The following is a 16,599-nucleotide window of genomic DNA, read 5'->3' on the forward strand; positions in this document are numbered from 1 at the left end:
TTCCACTAACCTGGGCTCTTTATTGACATTTGAGTAGCAAGCAGCTGGAACCCATTTTTGGTTACAGGACTTCTGGACTAAAGATGGCATTTTGCTAGCTGGTGGAGCTGTTGATGGGAATAAGGTACCCATACTGTCTGCCCCAATGGAATTTACAGTCTAGCATGGAAAACATATTAAACAAACATGTAATAAGTGTTGTGAAAGGGGACGTTCCTGAGCTTTCTGGTCATGTACTCTGGTTCAGTTTTCAAAAATTGAGGTTAATTTTCTAGAGAGAAACCATCAGGCAGGCTAACTTGAATGGAGTCGGGAGTAAGTACCATTTTGAATGTGTGTTACTTTTCCCTGATTCTAGAATGCAAATATTGGGGGTGGGGGGCGGGGAGACTTAAACTACATGTTAAATATGGCAACTCACTTCTAATAAAATCAAGTTAGAGTGACTTTTACATTGCCATCTAAATGTAGTTGAATTTCAGATTTTAGGGCCCTAGACCAGCTATAAATAATCAGAATGTATGAGACCGAGCCTGGAGATACTCATTTTAAGCAAGTAACCCAAGAATTCGCTGTACATTTTAATATTAGGGAAGTAACTGATTCAATTTCAACTCACCAATACGCCATTTGTTTCTAGCTTCTGTAGTCTGTTCACATTCTCTAGTTCCAGGCTTCTTTCTATTTTTAAAGTCAGGGAAACAGAGATGGAATTCCCAACTTACGACTGAGACTCTCCTCCTATCTCACTGACCACAGCTGGGGAAGTTTCTCTGCTTTTAAGGATCCAAGTGATTGGATTGGTCCCACCTGGAAAACCAAGGTTAATTTCCATTCAAGATCCTTGAATGTATTTGTCTCTGAAAAGTCCCTTCAGCTATTTTGGTAACATATTCCAAGATTACAAGGATAAGGAGGTGGACGTCTTGGAGCGGAAGGGTATATTATTCTTTCTACAATAATACATATTGTGTGCTGAGTGTCATTTCTTAGCTACTACACATTAACCATGGTATTGGTTATTAGCATATCCCACTTACACAGGTGAAAACAAGAGTAGAAAGAAAAGCTTTAGGAGACTTACTGAAAAGATTTTTCATCACTCTACTTTTGATCCAAATGTAATCTTAAATGCAAAGGAAGAACTTGTATGAGTCTTTTCCCCATTTAACTTTTATATCCGATTAAATGCATATTAGTATTAGAAGTCAAATGGAGACCTATGTAGAATATTGGAACAGGAGCCGGCACTCTAATGTGGATCACCATCTTTGTACTTACATTATGCTATCACCAATACAAAACCAAACGTGAGGAATTTTACTCATAGTCCACAATCTTCAACATAATCTCCTAAAACAGACTGCCATCAGCCTTTAAAAGTTTGAGGCTTACTTGCTTGTATTCAGTTTGGGATTTATGCTTTTGTTGTTCTGTGGCAAGTTTAGAACTCACTAAGGAGTTATATATTGAAGCACAGGTAATGTGTACTTGAGGTGTTTGAAATTTTTCTTGAGAGGACGGTTAGTAGTATAAGGCAAGGATCAAAGAAATAAAAAGCATGTGGATTAAGACCTGCTTTGTTTTTAAACCAACCACGGTTCTTTTTAGGCAAGAAGTAACTCTCGGCACCCTCGAAAGGAAGATGCCACAATCAACGTCACACAGATGACAATGCAACAAGGCGGGAGCTCGCAATAGCACAGTGCACTCTGTTCTGTGCAAAGAGCTACCACCCTTCACTTGGGACGCCCCACAGTGACACGCTGTTTTCATCACATGTGCCTACTCAGAGATAAACAAACCCAGGGGAGATGTGCACTTGTGGAAAGATGTTCATACTTTTCATTTAAACGTCTCTGCCCAATGTTTAGAAGATAAATGAAATCTGTGTTGACTGGTTTCCATTGGAAGTTTTGTGCGGCAAGCACAAAGCAGTGTTAACTACACTTACTGTAAACCTTGAGCACCAAAGCAAGTTAAATTTGTATCAAGCAGTATTAAACTCAAGAATCCTTCTAAATGATGAGATGCTTTTGTACACAGGATTGTTTTAAATATGATTGTGCTGAGCCCATAATCTGATGTTTTATTACATAAAGATTCCACTGAGAGACATAAAAGAGTGAGTTAAGGAATTCTACTGTCATACCAATCCCATTTTGTTATAAATCTCTCTAAACCTACTCAATGTCATCTAAAGCACATTTAAAGAAACATATTTCTCTTGTCCATTCAACAACATACCAGAAATTTCCCCCCTCATACAGCACTTGATTAAAGGTCAGATGTTCTTTGGAGAACTGACTATAGCATCAGAGAATGCTTTTAGTGGCTTTTCACATAGCTCTTCATAAAAGAACTCTGGATTTTGAGCTAGCTGTGATAAAATCAGACTAGGGTGTCAACGTCAGACACTATTTAACAAGGAGAGAGAGTTCATGTTACCACAAGGCTTCTCTTGGCACAACTACTCATCAGAGGGCTTGTCATTCTCAAGCACCTCAGCAGGGGCGCTTACACTCCCTATTGTTTCTGATCGTTAGAAGAGTAGCAGCAACAAACAGAGATCTCCTCTTTCCTCTCTCCCTGTCCTCAACCCCTCATGGGCCATACAGCTACAAAAGTGTAATCCAGCACATTAGAAAGAAAATAATAAAATCTCAAAAGATGAAACTGGTTGGGAAGAAAACAATTTCCTCTTCCCCTCTTGGTCCTTTTGGCTGGTCAAGTAACTAAAATGATGTTTGAGAGAGAGTAACAAGAAAAACTAGGGCTTGCCAGGTGGTAGTTAGTGGTAATGAACCTGCCTGCCAATGCAGGAGACATAAGAGACATGAGTTTGACCCCTGAGTTAGGAAGATACCCTGGGGCGGGCATGGCAACCCTACTTCTCCAGTATTTTTGCCTGGAGAATCCTGTGAACAGAGGAGCCTGGCAGGCAATAGTCCACTGGGTAGCAAAGAGTCGGACACGACTAGAGTGACTTATCACAACAGGAGAAAAAAAATTAATTTTGTATGGAGAACTCCATGGACTACAAGCTCAAAGAACAGTCAGGCAATTGGAGTGTATTTGCTATTCTGAGCTTAAAAGAAAGGAGTGGGGTCTGGGACTTCAAAGGGAAAGAAAGCAATTCACAGGAAGATGAAATGAGCAAATGTTTGGTAAAGAATGTCTGCTGGCCATACAGAAACAACTGGACACAGAGAAGAATTGTAACAAATTGACTCTGCTAGGTTCCTCCTAGTGAACCACCCCTAGTTCATATTATACCTTATTATCTGTGGTGATAGCTCTCTTCCTAGAATAGGTTCTCTACCTAAATTATTTTAGGCAGTTATGGGGAAGATCAGAGATTCCTTCTAAGTCTTTTCAGCATTAAAAATAATCAGCCTAAAACAATTTTCATGACAAAGAGACATATTTTGAGGTGGCAAATTTTGCTCTCTTACAATGCCTTGGACAGAATGCAGATGCCTATTAAATTGGCATCTTCACTCCTAATTCTTAACTGTGTTCCCAATTGATACTTTAAACTGCTGTCAGATAGCTGCAGTGAGATACTCTGTAACAACCATTTATCCAGAAACTGAGATAATTTTTTTCTCTCATTAAATTCTGTTCTGTGTATCTGATTTCTGTCACTTTTACTATCATTCTTTTTTTTTTAAATTTTATTTTATTTTTAAACTTTACATAATTGTATTAGTTTTGCCAAATATCAAAATGAATCCACCACAGGTATACATGTGTTCCCCATCCTGAAGCCTCCTCCCTCCTCCCTCCCCATACCATCCCTCTGGGTCGTCCCAGTACTCTAGCCCCAAGCATCCAGTATTGTGCATCGAACCTGGACTGGCTATCATTCTTTTCAAGCTAGATACTTTGGAACCATCTTTTCATTTAAGGCAAAATGTTTACTGGACTCTCAATTTCTTCCCGCTATTGTTCAATTTTTCATAGTTTAGGGCCCATTCAAGAAGCTTAATGACTTCTTGTTTGAACTTAATATAGTAAACCTATGGGGAAAGAATCATAATTTTGAAAGCAAATATTAAAAAGTTTAAAACAAAATCTGGAATATCTAGAATTGGCTGGGTAGTGACAACAAAAATCATCAGTATCAATTTTATTGAAGGTATTTTGTGATGTCAATATTCTTCAAACATGCAACTTGTATTTAAATTAAGCCCTTTTATTTAAATTAAAACTTTTAAAAAGTTATTTTCCAACAGTTTTTAAAAATTATTTACATTCCTCTGAAGATTTAGCAAAAACCCTTAATGTAATTGCTATACTGAAACTGCTTTAAAGTTTCTATATTCTTTACTCACACAAATTCCTATTTTTTAATAGGGATCTGCATACCTCTTAAGGGATGCCAACAAGGACAAGTGTTAGTCACTCAGTTATGTCTGACTCTGCAATCCCATGGACCGTAGCTTGCCAGGCTCCTCTATGCATGGAACTCTCCAGGCAAGAATACTGGAGTGGGTTGCCATATCCTTCTTCAAGGGATCTTCCTGACCCAGGGTCTCCTGCTTTGCAGGCTGATTCTTTACCATCTAAGCCACTAGGGAAGCCCAGTGGATGCCTTGCTGGCTATGAAAACATCAGGAAAGGAACAACTCTCTCATCCCTTCCTAGCCACCATCCTCATTCATGTCTCTGATACTTTCCTTCTTCTCTGAGATTTACACCATGAAGATGACTTGGTTTTATTCAAAGAAGGGTCAACATGTTGCTGCATTGGCTTGAGAACAAAGCAAGTGAAACTAGTCTAAACTCTGACAGAACCCTGTTGAAAATTCTGTGGTTTAAGTACACCTGAAGGCACAGAGATTCAAACTAAATAATACGTGAGGTTGCTATCAATGGAGCAAGTGAATCACAAAATACTGAATGACTACCATTTGTTTAGGATCACGTTAGAGCGGGTGATGCTCCCTCAAGATTGATGCCTGTCCTTAAGGATCTTGGAATCAAGTGGGTGAGTCCAGACTAAGAAACAAATCAGAGCAACGCTGATTTATAGATAGTATAAATCATAAGTCATATAAATCATAGATAGTATAGTCATAAGCTGAATTGTGCAGGCCAGAATTGTCATGCTAGAGGAAGACTGTCCATGGGCCTAAAACTATCAGAAAAGGCACAACACAGTGATTAGCCTAAGCAAGATAATGAGGAAAGTAGACAGGTAAGAAGTGAGAGAATGAACATTTCAAGCAACATGAATATTATGAATAAAAGCAAAGAAGTGAGAATGATGGTGGTGAGTTCTCAAAGCACTAAGCAGATGTGTGTCTACCTCACAATGTGGCCAGAGCAGAGGGGATCTGCAAAACGGTTCTGAGTGAAGCTGAGAATACACGGAGAGGCCTGACTCTTGATAAAGTTTTGGTTTGGAGAAGATTATTGTAGGTTAATGAACAGACGTATTAGAGGAACAGAAGCCTGTGTGATAGATAAACCCCATAATCTCAGTGGCTTAACATGATAGACATTCATTGCTTACTTAGGTAAAGTCCAAATCAGGTTGTTTCCTATTGGAGACAAGTGTGCATTTGAGCTGATGAAATAAATATTAGGTTGGTTCAAAAGTAATTGCAGTTTTACATTTCTTAGCTAAGAGCTGAGAAACCTTCATTACCACTAACTACCACCTGGCAAGCCCTAGTTTTTCTTGTTAAAAGTCAAGAGGTTCATCGACTAAAGACTTCTACAGAGATCAAAACTATGATTCCAAACCAATAAAAGGAGTAGAGATAAAATATAATTCCAATTCCATAATTTATATAATAATACATGTGTGTTCTCTATACTAGGCTGTTCTCTATGTATAAGTTACAAAAGTAACTGTGGTTTTGCATTGTTGAAATTTGTCATTTGATAGTGGAATACATCCTTAAATAAATGTGGTTATGTTATACATCATTTTAATATGCATTTCTTGCTTTATGTCTTTTGCTAATGTCTTACTACTTGCTATTTATTTTATATGTATTTTGGACTACAGAAATGATGTTAGACAAAAGCAAATTCCAGCATTTTTTTATTCCAGTTCAAAATGGGTCACTAAGCAGCAGTGACAACACGCGACATCAACACGCATTTGATGGCCCAAGAACTGCTACCAAACATGCAGTGCAGTGGTGATTCAAGAAGTTTTGTAAAGGCAATGAGATCCCTGAAGATGAGCAGCAACATAGCTGACCGTCAGAAGTTGACAATGACCAACTGAGAGCATCATCCAGCCTGATCCTCTTAGAACTACACAAGAAGCTGCCCAGGAGCTCCACACCGACTATTCTACGGTTATTTGGCATTTGAAACAAATTGGAAAGGTGGAAAAGCTCTAAAAGTGGGTGCCTCATGAGTTGACAGCAAATCAAAAAGAAGTTGTCATTTTCAAGTGTCATATTCTCTTATTCAATGTAACAACAATGAACCATTTTCCAATCAAAATTGTTACATGCAATGAAAAGTGGATTGTATATTACAACCAGTGATGACCAGCTCAGAGGCAGGACTGAGAAGAAGCTTCAAAGCACTTCCCAAAGCCAAACTGGCACCAAAAAAATCATGGGCACTGTCTGGTGGTCTGGCAGTCTGATCCACTACAGCTTTCTGAATCCCAGGAAAATCATTACATCTGAGAAGTATGCTCAGCAAATCAATGAGATGTACCAAAAACGGCAATGCCTGCAGCCAGCACTGGTCAAAAGAAAGGGCCCAGTTCTCCACAACAATGCCTGACCACACCTCCCACAACCAACGCTTCAAAAGTCGAATGCGCTGGGCTACAAAGTTTTGCTTCATCCACCATATGCACCTGACCTCTCGCCAAGTGACTACCACTTCTTCAAGCATCTCAACAACATTTTGCAGGGACAATGCTTCTACAACCAGCAGGAGGCAGAAAATGCTTTCTAAGAGCTTGTCGAATCCTGAAGCATGGATTTTTATGATACGGGAATAAACAAACATTTCTTATTGGCAAAAATGTGTTGATTGTAATGATTCCTATTTTGATGAATAAAGATGTGTTTGAGTCTGGTTATGATGGTTTAAAATTCACAGCCCAAAACTACAATTACTTTTGTACCAACCTAATAACACCATAGCTCATATACAGCCTTCTGCCAACATGCATTCATTATAATCTCACTTAGCAAACATTTCTTAAACACCTACTATATGTTAGGTACCATGTTTGACTGACACTGGAAATATTGAGTGAGGAAAAGATACGGTCCTTGCCCTTGGAGGAGCTTTCAGCTGGTGAAGCCAGACCACAAGAAAAGTGAGTATTACATTGTCTCCTGGAGAGCAAAATAGGAAGGAAGCGTTTCCTAGAGTAGGAATCACAGAGCTCGAACAAAAGCCTTTAATGAGGAATATTTGACTGCCCAATGGGAGCAGTTGCTCTAGTAAGTGCTGGAAAAAAGCATTATAAATTCCGAGTTCAGTTCCAAAACACCTGGCTTTTCAAAGTAAAAGATCATCATATAGTCCACTCGTTTCTAAACATGGCCGCTCAACAGAATCACATCTGAAGCTTTGGAGAAGAAAAAAATGCCTGGGCATTTGTATTTTTCAATAAATTCCAAGGTAATTCTAAAGTATCCCCCAAATGTCAATAGTGCCCAGGTTAAATGCCTTAAACAATGATTGATTGGCCAAGAAGTACAAATACTCCAGCTCTCTTGGACCTGATTTGGATACTTCCAAAATATGACCTATGCTATCTCCAGAGCTCTCTGTGAGATTGAACAAACTACTTCCTTATAAAAAACAAACTTATGGTTACCAAAGAGGAAAGATGACAGGTAGGAACAAATCAGGAGCTTGGGATGAATACATGCACACTACTAAACATACGATAGAGAACCAACAAGGACCTATTGTATAGCACAAGGAACTCTACCCAATATTCTGTGCTAACCTATGCTTTTGAACTGTCGTGTTGGAGAAGACTCTTGAGAGTCCCTTGGACTGCAAGGAGATCCAAGCAATCCACTCTAAATGAGATCAGTCCTGGGTGTTCTTTGGAAGGAATGATGCTAAAGCTGAAACTTCAATACTCTGGCCACTTCATGAGAAGAGTTGACTCATTGGAAAAGACCCTGATGCTGGGAGGGATTGGGGGCAGGAGGAGAAGGGGACGACAGAGGATGAGATGGCTGGATGGACGTGAGTTTGAGTGAACTCCGGGAGTTGGTGATGGACAGGGAGGCCTGGTGTGCTGCAATTCATGGGGTCACAAAGAGTGGAACACAACTGAGCGACTGAACTGAACTGAACCTATATGTGAGAAAAATCTTAAAAAAGAATGAATATATGAGTAACTGAATCACTTTGCTGTACATCTGAAACTAATACAACATTGTAAATCGACTATACTTCAAAAAAATATTTTCTTAAAAATTACTAAAAGAAGAAATGCATCTGGATTTTAAAACATGATTACAGGGTTTTTTTTTTAATTAAATGGCAGTTTTTAGTGATATAGAATTCTATTATTTTCTGTTGACCAATCATGATCCAATGATTAAAATGAATAACAGTTACATAATCACAATAGTCAAAGATGTTCATCAGTCTTCACAATCAACAGCCAGGCAAAAAAATAAAAGATAATTACAACTGCAAGCCACAATGGAAACATGATCAATTTAACAAAATAAAGTAGTTATATACAATTTGTGAGGTTAAGTAGAAAAATGTTGTAAGCAGAAGTGCACACATGCATGTATTTTCATCCCACTTTCAATGGCTAAGTTAAAGATATCTCTTGATAAATGCCACATAGCATTTGAAAATATGTGGGTTATTTTCAAATATCATTTGATAATGATTTCTAACATAATTTCACAGTGATATGAGAACAGACTCTGTATGATTTCAATACCTTTACACCATGAAATATTTTTTTACCTTGTTTTATGTCCCAGGATATGTTCCAGTATCTTCTCGTTTATAGTCTATGGGAACTTGAATAGAATTTGTATCCTGCTCTTATATGAAAATTGTATAAATCTTAATTGTGTTGAATTGGTTCATGGTGCTTTTCAGGTCTATTATATCCTTCTACTTTTCTGTCTATTCATTCTATTAATTTTTAAGAGTTTGATATTGAAACTACAACCAAAAATCTTAATTTATCTACTTAAAAAACAATTGTAATATAGAGTGGAACTATATCCTATATAGTAACTGTGTTCAGTATTTTCCAAGTCTTCTGTAAATGTGTTATCATACTTTCATAATTTAAAAAATAAAAAGAAGAAAAAAAGCAACTGTACTTCTATATACTTTCAATAAACAATCAAAAACAAAAACAAACCTGGCTTTTTATGTATTGGTTCTTATCAACTACAAAGATCCAGTCATGCCAACTGCTCTCCAAATGTGGGTGTTTATTTTTCTGCTAATTTCCTGAGGTATTACAAGTATATCCTATTTCAGGTGGCCACTTCCAAATAAAACTTCTTCAGTTTCACACAGTTATTTCACAACTGGGAAAAAGAGAAAGAGGTTCTTCTATTGACCTTGCCAGTGACCAGGTGTGCTTGTCTCAGAGACTCATCAGGACTTGAGTTTTCTGCTTGTATAAAACTGTAAAGTCCCTTTCAGCTCCAGATTAAAATTACATACTTCTAAGATTCTGATTGAAATTATATTTCTCCTTAGGACATTCCTCTTCAACACAGGATTTCTGCCACTGTCACACTATATTTACAGAGAAACTTACCATGGCTTCCCAGGTGGCACCAGTGGTCAAGAATTGGCCTGCCAGTGCAGGAGACACAGGAGAGATGGGTCAATCCTTAGGTTGGGAAGGACCCAAGGCCCTTGACCCAAGGTCAGTCCTATGGTCCACGGGGTCACAGAGTCAGACACGACTGAGCACATGGGCACTCACATACATACACAGAAACAGGAGAGTGCACTGGTTATGAGTATGAGATTTGAAGTGTCTGACTAGGTTCAATCCTGCATAATACTCCATGGCTGGTTGAGCAAGACAGTAAAACTCTTTGTGCCTTAGTTTCTGTAAAATGGAGGTAAGATTAGAACTCACCTTCTTTGGTTGATACAAAGATTAAAGGAACTGTTTTAGAGGGAGGGGCCCAAACCTTCTTTGTTCATAGAGCTCTAAGTGCTAAGTCTTTTCACTGTGTCCCCAGGCCACACAAAATACTTCATAATAGCATTTCTTAAATGACTTCATCCAAACAACTTAATAAGCATTTATGTTCTAGCAACTTACAGTAGCAGCCACTAGAAAATATAGCGCACATAATTTAAAAGAAAAACAATATTGCAAAGATATAATCACAAGGAATATTATGTGATCTAAGAGTGAAACTATGGAATAGCTTGAGCCAGATGTTTGAGCAATGTCCAAAAATGTCAAGTACCATATTTTCCTAAACATTTGAAATACTCCCCCAAACAGTGGTGAGTATACTGCAATGATGTCCCAGTACACAATTTGGGAATCACAGAGCTAACTCATGTAAAGCATTCAGAGGCTGCCATGTACCAGCATTCAATAAGTGTTAGCTATTTGTCTATTTTATTTCTGATTCAAACACCAGATTATTTACATTTTGGCTTATACAACCATCTTCAGATTAGGAAACTGGGCTTCCAGGAGCCTGAGTACTTTACTTACTTATACTAGGAAGTGGAGAAAATAGAATTTTCATTCAGGTCTACCTGGGTCAAAAGACTTTACAAACACTTCCCAATATATCACATTGCTTCCTTTTAATTTAAGACCTGGCTGTTCTAATAAATTTTAAACTTAAAATTTTTATTCATACACACCACTTTTTAGTAAGATTGATATCATGCCTCTAGGTGAACAGCAGCCCCTGTGTTTTAATCTATCCATAGACTTATATTTTTATTGCAAAATTTGAAATTCTCAGACTGAAAAGCACAGGGTTCAGTTCAGTTCAGTGGCTCAGTTGTGTCTGACTCTTTGCGACCCCATGGACTGCAGCACGCCAGGCCTCCCTGTCCATCACCAACTCCTGGACTTTACTCAAACCCATGTCCATTGAGTTGGTGATACCATCCAACCATCTCATCCTCTGTCGTCCCCTTCTCCTCCAGCCTTCAATCTTTCCCAGCATTAAGGTCTTTTCAAATGAGTCAATTCTTTGTATCAGGTGGCCAAAGTACTGGAGTTTCAACTTCAGCATCAGTCCTTCCAAAGAATATTCAGGACTGATTTCCTTTAGGATGGACTTGTTGGATCTCCTTGCAGTCCAAGGGACTCTCAAGAGTCTTCTCCCAAAACCATGGTTCAAAAGCACAGAAGGTACTACAAAATTGCTACCAAACTTTCACAGATGTTAACATGTTACCATATTTGCTTCACATTTTTTAAAGAAATAAGACATAAATCAAGTTACACTCTTACTTCATACCCTCTCCCTACTCCTTCTGCAGTCCTCCTTCCTCGGAAGGAACTTCCATTTGGAGCTGGTGTCGCTGCTGACCACATTTCTGTTCTCTTACTATGCACACATATGCATGCTGTCTATGCCCCTGCAGACTCTGGGAGGTCAAGACCTGTGTGTTTACCTTCATGTTTTTCTTATCCCCTCTGGTGTGCTGCAATTCATGGGGTTGCAAAGAGTCAGACACGACTGAGCGACTGAACTGAACTGAACTCTGTGTCTAGAACAGAACCTGACAACCTGCCAGACACTCCGTAGACTTCATGAATGATTACACGGCAGAGACGTTGCTCAGATTTTTAAATGCATAGAAATGTCATCATACTATTGCATCATTCTATTGCAATTTGCTTTTTTCCCCTAACACTGTATTTCTGGGATTAATCATATTGATCTGTATTAATCTAGTTCATTCATCTTAATCCCTCTGTCCGTGGGATTTTCCAGGCAAGAATACTGCAGTGGATTGCCATGCCCTCCTCCAGGGATCTTCCTGATGCAGGGATTGAACCCACATCTTTTACATCGCCTGCATTGGCAGGCATGTTCTCTACCACTAGGGCCACCTGGGAAGCCCAATAGCTACACAGTATTCCCTTGTGAGAATAATGAACAAATTATCTATCTGTTCCCATAAGGATACTTAGATTTTACTGTGTTAAAACATGTTGTCCTAAACACTGTTGTACAAATTATATCAATATTGAGATTTTTTTCCTCATATTTGTCAGAGAGATCAAATTTACTATTTAAATGTTGATGGTAATTCTTAGACATAGCTGATGGGAGCTTGGCAACAATTAATTAAATTTAAGATATTGAGAGTCCATGATCTAGCAATACCGATTCTAGACGTAGATCAACAAGGGTCTGAGTACAAGAATGTTCAATCTCAATATTTTAACAATAAAAGTTATTTTCCATCTTTTCTTGTTTTTGTCATTTATTGATGCATAACCAATCTGTTCCAAAACTTAGTGGATAAAAATATTACAATCATGGATTTTGTGGATCAGTGATTTAGATAGGGAGCGGTTGGAACAGCAATCTCTGCTCTATGTAGCCTGAGACCTCAGCTGAAAGGACCTGAAGGCTGGAAGTCAAAAATCATCGGGAAGCATCTTTTATTCACATGTCTAATAGCTGATGCTTCCGAGGTAGCACTAATGATAAAGAACATGCCTGCCAATGCAGAAGACACAACAGACATGGGTTCGATCCCTGGGTATGAAGATCTTCTGCAGGAGGAAATGGCACCCCACTCCAGTATTCTTGCCTGGAAAATCTCATGTATAGAGGAGCCTTGTGGGCCACAGTCCATGGGGTGACAAAAAGTGGGACATGATTAAAGTGACTGAGCACACATATCGATTGATACTGGTGGTTGTCAGGAACCCTGGCTGGAGGCAATAGGTGATCCTCATGTAGCATCTTCATGATGCTTGCTCACAATGTGGCAGCCCTAGACATTTTCTGTGGACCTCAGAGTCCCATAGCAGAGTGTCCCAAGAGAGGTAGGTAGGGACTGTATCATTTTGTAGGGTCTAGTCTCAGAAGTCTCATGGCATTTCTTTCATCACAGTCACTGGGCCCACCTCAACCAAGGTAGAAAACAGACTCCATTTATCAATGGGACAAGCATCGAAGAACATATAGGAAGGGAAACACTGTTGAAGCCATTTTGGAAAAAGTCACATCTGCTGCTGCTGTTGCTGCTAAGTCACGTCAGTCGTGTCCGACTCTGTGTGACCCCATAGTCTCTTCTCCCTAACTCTTCTCTCTCTTTTTCTTCTTTCTGTGTCCACTGTGTTCCGTAAATTAGTAGACATTAGGTGGAGCTAGTAGTAAAGAGCTGCCCAGGTGGAGCTAGTAGTAAAGAACTCATCTGCCAATGCAGGAGAAGCAGGAGATGGGGGTTTGGTTCAATGCCTGGGCCAAGAAGATCCCCTGGAGGAGCAAATAGCAACCCACTCCAGTATTCTGGATTCTAAAGAATCCCATGGACAGAGAAGCCTGGTGGGCTATAGTCCATGGGATTGCAAAGAGTTTGACATGACTGAAGTGACTTAGCATGCATGCAGGGCTTCTGTATAAATTCTATGTGTCATATATATATATATATATATATATATATATATATACACACACACATACATATACACATACATATATACACACACAGAACCTTACATGGAACAACTGGTTCAAAATTGGGAAAGGAATATGACAAGGTTGTATATTGTTACCCAGCTTATTTAACTTCTATCCAGAGTATATCATGTGAAATGTTGGTCTGGATGAATCACAAGCTGGAATCAAAATTATCAGGAAGAATTTCAACAACCTCAGTTATGCAGATATTACCCTAATGGCAGAAAGCTAAAAGGAAGTAAAGAGCCTCTTGATGAAAGTGAAAAAGGAGAGTGAAAAAGCTGGCTTAAAACTCAACATTTAAAAAACCAAGACCATGGCATCTGGTTCCATCACTTCATGACAAGTAGACAGGGAAAAAGTAGAAGCAGTGACAGAGTTTATGTTCTTGGGCTCCAAAATCACTGTGTATGGTGACTGCAGCCATGAAGTTAAAAGATGCTTGCTCCCTGGAAGGAAAGCTGTGACAAACCTAGAGAACATATTAAAAAGCAAAGACATCGCTTTGCCCACAAAGGCCCATCTAGTCAAAGCTATGGTTTTTCCATTAGTCATGTACAAATGTGAGAGTTGTACCATTAAAAAGGCTGACTGCCAAAGAATGGATGGTTTCAAATTGTGGTGCTGTAAAAGACTGTATTAGAGTGTCTTGGACTGAGAGGAGTTCAAACCAGTTAATCCTAAAGAAAATCAGTCCTGAATATTCACTGGAAGGATGTTGAAGCTGAAGCTACAATTCTTTGGTCACCTGATGCAAAGAGTCAACACATTGGCAAAGACTATGATTCTGGGAAAGATTGGGGCTGGGAGGAGAAGGGAGTGACAGAGATGAAATGGTTAGATGACATCATTGACTCAATGGACATGAGTTTGAGCAAACTCCAGGAGATAGTGAAAGACAGGGAAGCCTGGTGTGCTGCAGTCCATGGGGTTGCAAATAGTCAGACACAACTTAGTAACTGAACAACAAAACACACACACATGCATTCACAACTTTCTAATTATACTTTTATTATTATTTCCATGCATAAAATGGTAATTTGATCAGCCTTTGCCATCACATGTTATAATGTCAAATGTATTTCCCTAAATTGGCTTTGTTCCTACATGATAAACAACTCTAAGCATTTACATGTACTATCCTCTAGGACTTCCCCTCTTGTGTTATACATGGGTATCTTTCATCCTTCAGCTGCTTTATTTCTACAGTAGGTTCTTCTATTGTTAGAAACAGACAAAATTTGTGCTGGTTCCATCGTTATTTTGCTATTCTTTGAGTGAAAACATATCTCATGACTTATGTTTTCCACTTCTCTCATCAGGAAGAAACATATGCACAACCTCCTGAATAGTCTGAACAATGTTCTGAACCATCTTAGAATTTTCTTTTGCATTCTCTTTTAGTTAGTCTCTCTATAACAGCACACTGCCTTCTGAAATAAATGCCTAGCCTTTCAACCTAAAAACTTACATTACCATCTTTAAACATAAACTCAGAAAGCCCTGGTTCTACTGAAATAAATTTACTTTTCTTTAGGGGTTTCCCATGGGTTGTGGTCTATTCAAATGTCCGAGGTAACCATAGGGGTTTTCCAACCTTGTGAGGGAGTTTAATATTCAAATTAAAATTTTTAATTAGGTGTGTAACTCTATTTTTTTTTCTTTTTTTTTCCCCCCCAGATCATCTAGGATGCATGGAACTGTATTTGATATTTAATTTTAGAAACCACTTTTGGCCTACATAATGGAAGGATATCTCTATTCCTGCTCATCTTGTCAAGTCCTTGAGTCTATTACACAGCATTTACTTATATATTTTCATCTCAATCACTCTATTTTATGTTGTTTAAAATAAAAGCACTATACAGATTTTGGGAAAACAGTAAACAGATAGTCCATAAAGAAGAAAGGTCATGAAAAAAAGGAAGGAAGGAAATGGTAAAAGTTTATACTAAAGAGTAATTGTGTTATCTTAGCTCTTCTTCTCCCTACACATTCCATTCCAGCTGCACAAACTCACCAGCATTCCCCATGCACAATGCCCTTTCATCTCTCGCTCTCTCTGGAAGTGAAGGTTACAGGGTCCAGAATGACACTCCCCTTTCTTTTGATAAGATTTAACTCCTGGCTCACATGTCAGTTTCCCTGTGTCAAATCATGGCTCCTGATTAGAGAGTTCTTTTCATATCATACTGAACAGCTATCTTTAGGACTATCTCTCCCACAAAGTCTCTCAGAGACTGGGTCTATGTCTTACTCATTTCTGAAACCCTAGTGCCAGGCAAATATTTGTTCAATTTGTGCATTATGAGTGACTACATTTATGACCTTGAATAAGTTACCTAGCCCAACTATGCTTTCTGCTTTGTAAGACAGAAATAATAATAGTATATAACTTAAAGGATTGTCTTGAGGATGTAATGAAGTAATCCATGTAGACTACAATGCCCAACATCATGTTCAGTAAATATAATATACAGCTACTGTTTTTATGGAAATGTTTAAAAAATACTGCATTTTAAAAATCCTATAAATAATGGTCATGAAAATGTTTCATTTTCTAACTTTTTTAAAAAGACTATTTAACAGTGGTCTAAATAACAGTGCTAAACAAATAGGCTTGTTTACCACTGCAGTTGAATATCATTATGGGGGAAGACTGTATGTAGGAAGTGTCTTCACCCTTTATAACACAAGGTAGACTTTCAGTATGACATCACACAGTGCCTGCAGGGAAGAAATATTCAGAACAGACCAACACCCCCAGGCCATAAATGTAACTCCATTGGATTCTGGGATCTCATACCTCTTTCTTGGTGGTGCTTTTATTAGCTCTCTTTCATCATGTAATATCATCAGACATATTTTACCTTTTAAATTTTTTCACGTTAAAAAATTCAGAATAGACTCATTTACTTATAGTAGTTTATTTACTGCAGATAACTTCTATGAATAAATAAAGCTT

General features: G+C 38.4%; 1 pseudogene; it reads left to right on the top strand.

The window, feature by feature from the left end:
* Positions 1–6,024: 6,024 nt before the first annotated feature.
* Positions 6,025–7,033, top strand: LOC113891902 (annotated as a pseudogene).
* The last annotated feature ends 9,566 nt before the right edge of the window (positions 7,034–16,599 follow it).

The sequence above is a fragment of the Bos indicus x Bos taurus genome, chromosome 4, assembly GCF_003369695.1.
Source record: "Bos indicus x Bos taurus breed Angus x Brahman F1 hybrid chromosome 4, Bos_hybrid_MaternalHap_v2.0, whole genome shotgun sequence".
Taxonomy (NCBI): domain Eukaryota; kingdom Metazoa; phylum Chordata; class Mammalia; order Artiodactyla; family Bovidae; genus Bos; species Bos indicus x Bos taurus.